We start from the raw sequence: 15,234 nt of genomic DNA on the forward strand, positions 1-15,234 counted from the left end.
TAGGAAACAAATCAGGAGTCCAAGCTTATCAGATCTAAATATACCATAGAACCATGGAAACACAACAAATATAGCTGAGAGAATATACAAAAACCAAAGAAAGATCAGATAATGTTGTTCTTCGAATTAAAATAAATCCCTCTAAATTAGTTAACATTGATCCATTGATAAAACGAATCCTTAAAATGACTGTCTCATTCCAATAAAGATTATGGATATTTTGGAGTTAGATATTTCATAACGCTTCATTTAATTTTAAATCTATACTATGTCCATAGACAAGGATAAAATTAAATAACCTTCACAAAAAGGCGTAGCCGTCCCTATTTTAACATATCCATTCATAAATATTTATTCATCAATATCAATATTGTATGAAAGTTTCAAATGATTGGAATTTGGTGTTTTGTTCATTGCTCAAATAATTTTTCTGTTTCCCTTTTACGCTTCCGTATGTTACATGGTCATGAGACGAGACAATTATTAAAAGCTATTTTTTAATGAATTTTTGACCTTTAATCGATGTTAAAACCCTTTTGGTTTAAACATCCAAAATATCATACATGACGTTTTCCCTGATTTCACGATTAGAGTTTTGAGTCAAAGACTGTAGATTAATATTTATCATGTTTGTAATTCAAACAGTTAAAAAAATGTCTCCCTTTATTTAAAAAAAATCTAAAAATCATCGATTGAAAAACAGTTAAATTTAAAATATTGTTAGCCTTGACGTTTTTAACAGACACATTTCATAATAGAATAAAAACAGATTATAGTCTTCAATGTTTACTTTATGTAATTAAAACCATTTGAGACATGTAGCCTAATAAGGTTATTTCAAAGTTAGTAATCAGTATAAGTCAAATAATTACAAGGATGACATTTTTTTTTATTGTGTTTCATATCCCACTTTTTTTAATTCAAAAAGAAAGTACCAGATATGGATAGGAGCTTTGATTAATGAGAACAATAGTATGATTGGTATATCCATTAAAATTATAATGCTATCATAATTCATGTTACCCGCACATCATACAGAATTGTCGAGTATAATGTCATTGCGACATCATACATTTGCAATGTTATGAATACTGTATCCCAAACAACCTTTTCAGAAACAGTAGTTTGTCTGTTCATCCTTTTTTTTTCTTGCAATTTTATCAGATCTCCTCATATGCATGATTGTTTATTTGATTTAATTGATTGATAATCAATGATTAATCGATCTAAAATCAATAGGGTTCGAAAAACCAGATAGTTCGACTTGGCTTCTAACCTGACATGTCAATAAATTGTGACAAATCATGCTTTCAATTTAAACTGTGAACTACGAATATGCTATACTGTTTTCTTGAGCCTGTCAGTCCAAAGTCGGTTACATTCTTGTTTACTTTGCCTTGTAAACATATTTTCATATGGAAACCTTGAAACTGTTTGAAATACTTTGGGTTAAAATAATTGTAAATATAGGTTAAAGTTTACCGATGTTTAAATATGTTACAAAATGTAAACTATGTAATTTGTATTAATCAACAGTCAGTATAATAGAAGATATGATAAATGGTTGCAAACAGAACTCAGAGAAAAGGAACGACACATGAATCGAAAAATGTATTGTGAAAACCTTGAATGGTAACCACAGTCTTCTCAACGCCTATTTTCTTGTCAGATTTACATAAGCATAATAAACTGCTTAAAGGGAACCGTATCTGCGAAAAATAACCCGAAATTGTGACCTTAAATAAAGGCAACTGTAGTATACCGCTGTTCAAAAGTCATTTCAGGAAGATAATATGAGTCTTGATCAAGTTTATTTTCCTACTTGAAGCAAGCTTTTTAAATTACAACTTTATTTTGCACATTTTTATAAATATATTGATATGTTGCTTCTTTTTGAGGATTTTTTTTTTAAATCATCGACAAAAAGAAATGAAAATCCGAAAAAGTAGAAGCCAATTAAACAATTTACTACACTTAAAAGAACCAACAGGAAATGAGTCAGCAAGACAGATAACTGAAAAACAAACATTGATCAAAAAGGAAACCTACAAAAAACTAGGATTTTACCTATAAGTATCAAATGAAGCTGGAAATAACACCAATTGTTTTTCTCATGTCTAGATTGGTCAATGAAATATATGCGGTGGTACGTTACTCAATAGAAGATTGGTCAGTATATCATTCCTGACCCATCCACGATAACGAGTTCATCAACCAATAGATGTAGGAAGATGTGGTGTGAGTGCCAATGAGACAACTCTCCATCCAAATAACAATTTTAAAAGTAAACCATTATAGGTTAAAGTACGGCCTTAGTTTGTATATACATTAATCTACCCTCTTGTTTACTAGTAATCGAACATATCTGTTTAAAATAACTTTGTTCTGTAAAAGAATAGAGAAGACCGTTACATAATGATCCAACAAATACATTGAATAAAAAATCAATATGATATACCGTATAGCGGGTTATTTTCGCGGGGTGTAAATTTTCGCTTATTTTCGCGGATATAACAAAACCGCCAAAATAAATTCCGCCAATTTAAAAGGGTACATGCAAAGTTAATGATAAAAGATTTGAATCCGCCAAAATAATAACCGCTAAAATATTTCGTATACCTTATTCAATGAAAATCGAAATTTTACCCCAGCGAAAATAACCCGCTATACGGTACAACAAAGGATACTACAGCAATGCAACATGATTCACTTTAAAGCAAACTATGAGTAAAGTTGATGATGAGGAAGGAAAATTAGTGCTTGTTCAATAAGTGGAACCAAGCGTGTTGTCAAAGACAAGTTACAATCTAGTAGTAATACATTGTATTTGATGGTATTATCTATTATCGGACCACAGATGAATTATCACGTTGTGATTGGTTAAACGCCGTCACGTGGTGACCCCCTATGAGACCGTATGGGGTTAGTAAGTTTCATATGGGGTTCATGACGCGTTTACGGCGACGTCATCTATTAATTTTGTTGTGTTTCATTGTTTATTTTTCAACAAAACGCCGCAGAAAAAGTCCAGCGTCCGATAAATTCGTTATATGGTTAACTACTGACCCCCTACGGATTCATAGAGGGTGAATAAAATCCATAGGGGACTCGGCCTCCGACCTCACCCTCTATGGATTTTACTAACCCTCTATGGATCCGTACGGGGTCAGTAGCGAACCATATAACTTAGAGAGGTAGAAGTGGACAATCATAAATATTTAGCTTCGATAATTCAAACATAAACGTGGTCATTTACGAAACATATTTTCAACAATGATAAACAATCATTATGGAGTCCATACCAGAAATATACCAAATATATGACTTTAACTTGATTATGAAGAATCCAATTCCAAAAGCTTCCTGTAATCAAAACCCACTAGTATGACAAACATGAGAGAAAAAACGAGACCAGTAACGTGATATTGTCTATTTGCTGATGGGCTGTTGTTACAAATAAATTAATATGATAAGTCCACTCCTGACCCACACTGTCAGCGTATAGATGTAGAAACACATGTGGGCACGGGAAAATTCCGTTTCCATTTAGATCAGTTCGTTTCTGTGTGTGTTACATTTTAATGTTGTGTCGTCATTCTCTTATATTTACTGCGTTTACCTCGGTTTTAATTTGTGACCAGGATTTGTTTTTTTTCTATCGATTTAAGAGTTTTGAACATCGGTATACTACTGTTGCCTTTATTTATCAGCAGATTAAGCAGCTAGGTTCTTACTTAAAGATAGATTATAAAACAAAATCTGACATAAATATCCAATTTTATATTGAAACAGATTTAAGCTTCACTTAATGGGTCGAACGTATGTTTTTCGAAACTTGACACCAAACATTAAAATGAGCGTGTAGATGGAAAAACAACGCCATGCCAATTAAGGACAAATGATCACAAATTCCTTTGTGACGAACTTAACACTGACTAGCTAAATAGAGGCAACAGTAGTGTACCGCTTTTCGAAATTCAGAAATCGATATTGAGAAAAAAATCATCCTGGTTTCAAACTAAAACTGAGTGAAACACAACAAAAATAAGAGGAGAACAACGACACAACAGAAACACAACACTAAAATGCAACACACACAGACAAAAATTCTATAATAATATACCAATGACAATTTTCCTGACTTGGTACAGGAGATTCTAAGAATGGTGGATTGAACCTGGTTTTGCAGCTAGCCAAACCTCTCACTTATATGGCAATATTAAATATAACACTAAAATGACACCATTACATGACAAGAATACAGTTCAAATTAATTCAAGAAAATTTAGGGCAGGAAATTAGTCAAAGAAACAATACAATATAGTACATTTCGACAACGAAACAACAGAAACACTGAAGTGAACAAAAACAAAAAACAATGCAACACAAACAGAAACAAACTATTCGACAACAATTGTAATTGTTCTTACTTGGTACAGGACATGCTTTTAGAAGAAAGAAAAAATGGTTGATTGAAACTGTTATTGTGGCTAGCCCAACCTCCCGATTTATATCCATTTTATTTGAAAAGTAATTTTTTGTAAATTTGTCTTGGCATCAGAATCCGGGAACATGTTTGAGACAGAATTGCATTTTAGAAACAATACTCAAATGATGACGTTCCATATACATTAAACAAAATGGAACAGGTAAATAAAGACAACTGAAGTATACCGCTGCTAAAAAATCATAAATCGATTGAGAGAAACAAATCCGGCTTACAAACTAAAACAGCGAGAAGCACATCAACTATAAGAGGAAAATAACGAAATAACAGAACACAGAAGTGCAACAAAAGAAACAAACAGCTAACACATGTATTTGCAGGGGAATTTTTATACACAGTATTTCGTTCGTATGGACAAGATTTCTTATCTTATAATAAAACAAATGATTAAAGTAAAAAATACATGCCTAACTTATGAATAATTTAGATTTAAACTTGCTTGAGCGTGTTCATGTAAAAGGTGATTTCTGGACAGTCAAATAATAACAAGTCCAATTCATCTTAGTCTAGGGTTCTTTATTCAACAATGATGTAATCATATAATTATTACAAACCCTACAAAATATAACAAGATACATATTAAACACATTAATCTAAAACTACTATATTATACTGTGTTACAGTTATTATACCATTACTGCAGATCAACATAAAATCAGAACATTGAATGTTTATAGTTCTTATACAATATCAATACACAAGGTGACATGACATGCCTGATGATAATTAACACTTGCAAATATTCACTCATCGTTCATATACAATCATCAGCTTTGACAATTAAACATACTACTATAATGTCAAGATCATATAACACTATTTCAATTAACTAAATAGATATATGTAAATCCATATTCTACAAATAACCATAGCATATATATCAACGGTAGATAACTCTATATTATATCAAATGTTCTTCACTGTCTTACATGAACACTATATATTATGCTATTTCAAGTATACATAAACTCACCAGTCTGTGGAACTGAGTTTAATAACTAACATCGACAGTCTACACAATATTAACAGTAACGATCTTCATACTTCTACAGTAATGGTAACAGAGGTTCACATCAAATATGGTTCTGTAAACAATGTATGACAATAATAAGTAATCTGACTTTAATATCTTAAAGGCATTATACAATTCATAATAAATTATACTAATCTTTATCTTTCATCTCGAATTCACAATTATAAATATAAGTAATCTTATTTCAATACTAAAAACATTAAGTACAAGTACAATTGTACTGTTAATTACATCACATTGGATATACCAATGTCATTTCATGACTACATGACAAAAGGTCAAGGTCATTCATAAAAATAGATTAAATCTCTCTTTCTAACATTTATACTAAAATCTCTCAAATAAATCAGATTCAAACAACACTCAAAGCACACTCTTTCATAGGGCTGGGAAGCTTACCAAAATGAATGTAATAAACATTCATTTTAAAGTTATGGATCCAGTTCATCCAAGACACCTCAAAGAGTACAAAATGTAACTTACCATATAAAGTCATGATGTCCTGTTCCAGAATGAATTCCTTCACTATACTAATCCATAGATCTTATGGAACTACTAATCAAACACAATATAGTCTATGAGCACAAAGTGCATCAAAACATACGAATATATCAGGATCACAACAAAGACATCAATCCTCCATTACTGTTTTCAAAACTACCACCAAAACTGGGGGCAAGGCTTAATAAACCAATCAGAATACAAGAAAACCTATACACTCTAGTGAACAGTGAGTACTGATAGTAAAATCAATAATAGGTAAATGCTACAAGGTAAACAGTTATATTAAATGGATCAATGAATAATCAATAGGCAATCAATAGGCAATCAATAGAATAAAGGTAAACTAAGTAAACTACTCTGCAAATGAAAGAATATAATAAATGGTGTCTCAGAATAACCTATTAAACATATAAAATATATAAATGATTAATATGATAAAAATCCACTCTACCACATCCTCCCCTCTGTTGGAGAATGTCTTCCATGACATCACAAATATCTCTCCTCCTCCTGAGAAAAAATATGACGTCCTCGTAATCAATCACTTCTCAGTCGCAATCTTCAAAAGGCCTGCTAGAATCTGGTCCTCCATGCCTTTGAATGTACCGCTAGAAGCAATATCCTTCAGATAATCTGCTCTACTCTTCCAGTCAGGTTGTGGCTGACTCTTCTTGGATACTACAAAATCCTTATACTTCGTGGTAGCTGTCAATGTTCTGGCACGTACAGATCTTCTCGGTTGAACTTCTATCCATGGTGCTTCAATGTCCGGTTGAGGGACATTATCTACTGTTTCATCAACAGTCCTGTCTTGCCCAGGTTCCTCTGTATCATCAAATAATGTAGCGTCAGCTACTTGTTGATCGGTCTCTGACACTTCATCAAGCTCAAGTACTGGATCAACTGTATCATTCTTTTCAGATGGAAGGTCGTCACCCTCAATTCCAGTATCTTGCTGTTCAGCAACGTGTTCCTGATCGTCATCATCCTCGTCCTGAACGGTATCATCATCATCCTGAGTTTCTAACTCATCAAAAGTACTATGTGGAGCACTTAAGTCTTCAACGTCAGGTTCTGTAACCACATAAACCAAATAATCGTCATCACTTTCTTCATCAGAACTTGTCAGAGTGCTATCATGAAGACTTGGCGTTGGTTGTGGATCTGTTTCTCTATTCTTCCTGGGTCTTAATCGTGGTGCAGGAGTAGGTCTAGGCTTCTCCTTTTCTTCATCTTCATCGATGGAAACTGAACCAATAGGTAACAGTAGGTTCCTATGTAAGGTTCTCTTTCTTCCATGTCCGCTTTCCTTCCTAACTGTAAAGACTGGGATAGTGGAGTTAGGTTGATCTAATATGACGTAGCTGTCATTCTCCCATTTATCAGATAGCTTGTGCTTTCCATCGAAACTCAGAATCTTTACGAGTACTCGGTCGCCTGGAAGTAATATGGCTCCACGCACTTTGTTGTCATAATGTTTCTTCTGACGTCCTTGAGCTATCTTTGCTGAATTCGTAGCTAACTCATACGATTTCTTCAGTCTTTCTTTTAAATTCTCAACATACTTCGTATTTGTCTTCTGTTCTTTCGTTGTTTCTATTCCTAGTGCAAGATCTATAGGCAGGCGTGGTTCTCTGCCAAACATCAGAGCAAATGGTGAAAATCCTGTCGTTTCCTGTTTTGTGCTGTTATATGCGTGAACAATTGGACCTAGGTATGATTTCCAATCTGCTTTCTGATGATTCTGTAATGTGCCAAGCATACTCAATAAAGTGCGATTGAAACGTTCGCATTGGCCATTACCCATGGGATGGTATGGTGTTGTTCTTGACTTCTTGACACCAGTTATACTGCAAAGTTCTTTCATCAAACGACTTTCAAAGTTTCCTCCTTGGTCCGAATGTATGCGTTCTGGAAGACCATAGTGTACCACGTAGTTATTAAAGAACGCTTCTGCTGTTGTTCTTGCACTCATGTTCCTAGTTGGTATCGCCTGTGCGTATCTTGTAAAATGGTCGGTTATTACTAAGATGTGCTGAAAACCACCTTTCGAAAGTTCTAGTGTAAGGAAATCCATACAAACAATTTCCATTGGTTGTATTGTTCGGATGTTCGTCAATGGAGCTCTTTGGTTGGGTAGCTGTTTTCTTTTTAAACATCTTGGGCATTTCTGTATCCACTCTTCAATATCCTTCGTCATTCCATGCCAATAAAATCTGTCCTTCACTAAAGATGTTGTCCTATCACGACCTTGATGACCCATGTCGTTGTGAAGAGAACGTAGAATTGATGTTATCTGTGAAGTTGGTAAGACAAGCTGATCTTTTGTGTCTCCATTAACAGTTGTTCTACGATAAAGGATTCCATTCTGTATAACCAGTTTGTCAAAGTTGGCGAAGAGCTGGTTATGTGCAGGTGAAGACGGTATATCTTCCTTTCGTGGTTTCTGTCTATGCGATAGATAATCTATCCAAGTTCTTATCACTGGATCACGTAGTTGCTCTTCTCTGATGTCGATCTTTGTGGTTGATGCTGTATCCACTTTACTAGCAAGATCCTTTGTAGTTACTGCAAGACATTCTACATATGGTTGTTGTTGTATCGAACTACAAATAGCTTTCACACTCTCTGTTGAGATGTTTGTTGGATCTTTAATACTTTCTTTTCCATGTATATCCGGTGTGCAATCTTGTTGACTGATAATCGCTGGCAATCTAGATAATCCATCAGCGTCGGCGTTGTTACGGCCTGGTCTGTATATGATGTTAAAATCAAAGGCAGCTAAAGCAGCAATCCATCTGTGACCTGTCACATCAAGCTTCGCAGACGTCAATACATACGTTAATGGATTATTATCTGTGTAGACGGTAAACTTGTTTCCCTGCAGATAATCTCCAAACTTCTCTGTTACTGCCCACTTTAGTGCTTGGAATTCCTGTTTATGGACTGGGTAATTCCGTTCTGTCTTTGAGAGACCTCGGCTGGCATAGGCTATAACTCTCTTGTGTTCTCCCTGTTGCTGGTATAAAACGGCTCCAAGTCCTGTCTGACATGCATCGGTGTGCACTTCGAAAGGCTTCTTGTAGTCAGGAAAACCAAGAATCGGCGGTGATGACAAGTGCGACTTCAATGTCTCAAAAGCTTCATTCTGTTCTTTGTTCCAGTGCCAAGATGTTGGTTCTATTGGTTTCTTCTTTCCTCTTGTTTTCTTTTTACATGTCGTTGGCATCAAATCTGTTAAGGGTCGTGCAATCTTTGAAAAATCCCTGATAAATTTCCTGTAATAGCCAACAAATCCCAGGAACTGGCGTACTTCTTCTGGGGTCTTTGGTCTTGGCCAGGTGGCTACTTTTTCCACTTTCTCAGGATCTGGCTCTACACCATCAGCAGAAACAATGTGTCCGATGTACTTAACTCTTCTCTGTAAGAATGAACATTTCTTTGGTGATAACTTAAGTCCTACATCACGGAGTCTCTGGATAATTCTCTCTAGGCGTACAAGGTGTTCATCTATGGACTTCGAGAAGATAATAAGATCGTCTAGGTAGATGTAACATATACGTGTGTGTAAATCACCTAAGCATTCCTCCATGAGTCTTTGGTACGTAGCTGGTGCGTTGGAGAGTCCAAATGGAAGTCTGTTGAACTCGAAAAATCCTAACGGTCCAACGGTGAAGGCGGTGCGTTGTTTATGTTCCTCCTCAATCTCCACTTGATGGTACCCGCTCTTCATATCTAGCACTGTAAAATATGTGTTGCCTCCTAAGGAATCCAGAATCTCTTCAATGCGTGGAAGCGCATATGAATCTTTAATGGTCTTTAGGTTAAGCTGACGGTAGTCTACACACATTCTAAGCTTTCCGTCCTTCTTACGTACTAATACTACATTCGATGACCAGGGTGAATGGGATCTTCTTATCACTCCTGCTGATAACAGTTGTTGCAAATGGTTACGGACCTCTTCTAGCATAGATGGTGGTATTCGTCTGTGACGCTGCTTGAAGGGAACATTGTCTATCAAATCGATACGGTGACGTACTGCTGAAGTGTGTCCAATATCATCGTCTCCTTTTGAAAATATATCTTGGTATCTGTGTATGAGCTCTTTTCCTCTTTCATAGTCATCATCAGTTAGATCATCCATCGGTAATTTAATGTCCTTCATGATATCTTTAAATTCTTTTTCCTCCGGTGTAACAATATCTTCAATGTCAACTGGTTGAATTTCGCAAATGAGAGCTCGTGGTTGTAGTGTAACGGTTCTTGTTGTGACGTTTGGTATGTGTATTGGTATACTTCCTCGTTGTTGACAATCGTAAGTTATTACTGTTGGCATGATATCTAAATCTTCTGGTAAAGCTGAATTAATAGTTGGTTGTAGTATAGCACACATTTGTTGTTGTTGAAGCTGTTTGTCCAAATATCCATTGATTACAACTTGAGAGTTAGCTGGTATTGTAATCGCGTGTGTTTCGGCGGATTTCACAACTGCTAATCGGTTATGACATCTTTCCAATTCCTTGTTTCTAAGATTCATGCATCGGAATGCCAAATACCATGGAGTGTGTAGATTAGCTTCTTGTAAATACCTTGGTCCAGTGTTCTGTTCTACTTCCTGCATTACAACTGACATGATGTTTGTTCCTATCAATAATGGTACGGTTATGTTGTATTCGCTGTCCGGTATTACTAGAAATATGCCTGGATATGATGATCTTGTAGAAGATATTCCATGTAGTTGAAGGTCTGCTTCGATGTAACCAAGATAAGGCATTGATAGTCCGTCTGCACATTCTATCTTCAATATACGGGTAAGTGATTCAATCGGTGTAGATCTCATGTGTCTGTTGTAAAATGACTCGCTGATCGTTGAAACCGATGATCCTGTATCCAGCAATGCTTTTGTATCTATTCCATTTATGCTGATGGAAACTTCATTTGCCGGTCCGCATAATCTATCTTCTTTGTTGTTTGTAGTTGGTGCTGATTGATAATCATTCGTAACTAGTTGATAATTCATGGCTCGATCAAATTTCCTAGAGTTATCCAGTCTTACTTTACATCCTATGGCAATATGGCCAAGTTGTCCACATCTCCAACATGTTTTCTGATGTTTCTCTCGTCTCTTATTCATATCCAATGGTCTATATGCTATAGTTTCATCTGGTGTTTGATGTATCATATTTGTCCTGTTAAGCTTACTGTTGTTGATCAATTGTTCTTGTCGTTTCTCTAAAAGTTCAATCTGTGACATCAACTGTTTAACTACAATCTCCATTTCGTTCTTATCCTTCTTCCTTGGTGCATTCACTCTCTTAGCTGGTATAGGTTTCTTTTGACTAGGTGTGTTCTCTTTGGTATATTCCTTCTGTTGATGTTCCAATTCTCGCATCGCCAATAAAAGATGGTTGAAATCCTTGATCGTATCAAACTTGTATCCTGAAATTCTCTTGAGTTCCGGTTTTAATCCTTTCCAAAACATTGATCGTAACATATCTTCTGCATCTTCCTCATAAATCTTTCCTTGACGGCGTGCTTTGTTGTAAATGTCTTCTAAGCGACATCCCCAGGTGGAAACATCTTCATCTTGTTCCTGTCTGGCTGTGTAAAACTGTGCCAATAACGCTTCCTTTGGATCTACAATTCCATAAATACTATCCATCTTGTCGATGATGTCGTCGACAGTAGCTTTAGGGCCTAATCGCATGACTATCTTGCTAGGTTCTCCTCTAAGTGAACGTCTAATGGCCTGAGCAATTACTTCATGTGCATAGTTTTCTATGATAAGACATAACACTTGGTACCTCCATACTTCATAGGTGTTGTCTCCTTTATTGTCTCCGGAGAAGGTAGGAATCTTTGGTATATATCCAGTATATAATGATTTCTGATGTGAGAACTCCTTCATCCAATCTTTAAATGCATCTGGAGATTCTGCATTTGGCTTCATATGCATATCCTTGAAGGCAGCAATGATGTTCCGAACTTCCTCTTCTGTTAAATCAACTGATGTATCCATGATAATAGACAACTGATAAAAAATCAGTGCAAGAAAAAATAATCTGAAAGCAATATACTCAAAAGTCATGAGATATAATGCTAAAGTAAAATAAGAATTAGAGTGGTAAAAACAAAGATAGTAACCTGAAATAAGAATTGTCTGATTAACTATGTATGCATATACCAAATAACACTAATCTAATATTACAAAGTAATAAAACTAATAACTCACCCCTGCTTAGTAATTCATCTGTGTCTTCAATCACACATTCACTATGTTACCTGTGTGTGATCACAATACATCAATATGTGTACACCCAAAAGGTATACCTAGTACCAAGAACTAGAACTACAAAGATGTACAACTATACAAACTCAGTCTCAAACACCAGTCACAATAACCAAACCAAATCAATAAATACCTGGTTCCTACAACTTCTAGTTGCTAAACTAAGTAATCCTGGTCTTCGTGAACTTTCGTCTATACTTACTTAATGTGGATATCTATTTCCACTATAAGCTTAAATATTTCTGACCGATGAACACTAAACGAAAGGACAACTACAACTGGGTATGGCTTACTTATTTACTAACCTGTTGTATTATGATATCTCAAATCATATAGTGCTACATGAATAATATGGCTTATTATACTTCTAATGTGTTCTGCTATAATGTGCCTTTTACCTGATGGTTTCCTCAAAAAGTCTTATGTAATGCTAAATGGGACTCGCTTTCGCTCACTTTTACATATACATATTTTATTCTTTATTACACAATTACAGAAATATCAATTTATATCTATATTGACACAATTTCAGATATAACAATATGACACAAAGTAATTACATTATAGTTTCACCTAGTAACTAGTACAGTGTTACTTCAAATAACAATTAATAGAAATTCTAAAGAAAATATGCTCTAATTTTGAATGAAAAATGAACGGAAAAGATATTTAAAAGCCAAAATTTAAAGATAACTTTTGAATAAAAAAAAATATATTTCAAAAATATACACTAATCTGTGTCCACACTTTTGAAAAAAAATTACACACCAATCTGTGTCCACACTTTTGAAGAAAAAAATTTTAGATTCACAAATGAAACAATCAAATGATTTTTTTTAAATATACACACAAAATTTAAAACATGTAGTCTATATGTTCACTAAACAGTCTTTATCTGTATCTGTCAATACACACTAAAGTAGTAATTCTTTTCACAACTAATTATACAACTACTTTCCAAATAATTTAAATACACTAAGTATTTCAAGTACACTACTATACACTGACAATAATTTACATATAAGTTTAAACAGTGTAGGTAATATATCTATTCAATGTCAATCTAGTTTATTTATTTATTAATAATAATCACTCAGTTAGTCTTTATAATCGTATGTGATTAATACAGGTAAAATCTTTATATATTTTTCCACATATCGAACCAATTACAAATAGTCAATATCTAGTACGGCTCATCATCTTTACAATAACTTCATCATATCTGCTGTACATGCCAGGTTCTTCGAAACGTTGGGCGCCAATGTAAAAGGTGATTTCTGGACAGTCAAATAATAACAAGTCCAATTCATCTTAGTCTAGGGTTCTTTATTCAACAATGATGTAATCATATAATTATTACAAACCCTACAAAATATAACAAGATACATATTAAACACATTAATCTAAAACTACTATATTATACTGTGTTACAGTTATTATACCATTACTGCAGATCAACATAAAATCAGAACATTGAATGTTTATAGTTCTTATACAATATCAATACACAAGGTGACATGACATGCCTGATGATAATTAACACTTGCAAATATTCACTCATCGTTCATATACAATCATCAGCTTTGACAATTAAACATACTACTATAATGTCAAGATCATATAACACTATTTCAATTAACTAAATAGATATATGTAAATCCATATTCTACAAATAACCATAGCATATATATCAACGGTAGATAACTCTATATTATATCAAATGTTCTTCACTGTCTTACATGAACACTATATATTATGCTATTTCAAGTATACATAAACTCACCAGTCTGTGGAACTGAGTTTAATAACTAACATCGACAGTCTACACAATATTAACAGTAACGATCTTCATACTTCTACAGTAATGGTAACAGAGGTTCACATCAAATATGGTTCTGTAAACAATGTATGACAATAATAAGTAATCTGACTTTAATATCTTAAAGGCATTATACAATTCATAATAAATTATACTAATCTTTATCTTTCATCTCGAATTCACAATTATAAATATAAGTAATCTTATTTCAATACTAAAAACATTAAGTACAAGTACAATTGTACTGTTAATTACATCACATTGGATATACCAATGTCATTTCATGACTACAAGACAAAAGGTCAAGGTCATTCATAAAAATAGATTAAATCTCTCTTTCTAACATTTATACTAAAATCTCTCAAATAAATCAGATTCAAACAACACTCAAAGCACACTCTTTCATAGGGCTGGGAAGCTTACCAAAATGAATGTAATAAACATTCATTTTAAAGTTATGGATCCAGTTCATCCAAGACACCTCAAAGAGTACAAAATGTAACTTACCATATAAAGTCATGATGTCCTGTTCCAGAATGAATTCCTTCACTATACTAATCCATAGATCTTATGGAACTACTAATCAAACACAATATAGTCTATGAGCACAAAGTGCATCAAAACATACGAATATATCAGGATCACAACAAAGACATCAATCCTCCATTACTGTTTTCAAAACTACCACCAAAACTGGGGGCAAGGCTTAATAAACCAATCAGAATACAAGAAAACCTATACACTCTAGTGAACAGTGAGTACTGATAGTAAAATCAATAATAGGTAAATGCTACAAGGTAAACAGTTATATTAAATGGATCAATGAATAATCAATAGGCAATCAATAGGCAATCAATAGAATAAAGGTAAACTAAGTAAACTACTCTGCAAATGAAAGAATATAATAAATGGTGTCTCAGAATAACCTATTAAACATATAAAATATATAAATGATTAATATGATAAAAATCCACTCTACCACATTCAGTGTCAGTTCAAAGCGAGACAATCATGACTAAAATAAGGATAAAGAATGAGCAGTGTTTTTAATGTGATATTCATACAGTATAGTAATATTATCA

General features: G+C 34.0%; 1 long non-coding RNA gene across 1 annotated transcript; it reads right to left on the reverse strand.

Annotated features, from left to right (window-relative positions):
- Nucleotides 1-13,206: 13,206 nt before the first annotated feature.
- On the reverse strand, nucleotides 13,207-15,064 carry LOC134713832 (uncharacterized). Its single transcript, XR_010106399.1, has 3 exons — nucleotides 14,660-15,064; nucleotides 14,117-14,228; nucleotides 13,207-13,698 (listed from the first exon to the last, which is right to left on the reverse strand). It is a non-coding gene; the product is annotated as an uncharacterized LOC134713832 (long non-coding RNA).
- Nucleotides 15,065-15,234: the final 170 nt, after the last annotated feature.

This window comes from Mytilus trossulus, chromosome 4 (assembly GCF_036588685.1).
Source record: "Mytilus trossulus isolate FHL-02 chromosome 4, PNRI_Mtr1.1.1.hap1, whole genome shotgun sequence".
Lineage (NCBI taxonomy): Eukaryota > Metazoa > Mollusca > Bivalvia > Mytilida > Mytilidae > Mytilus > Mytilus trossulus.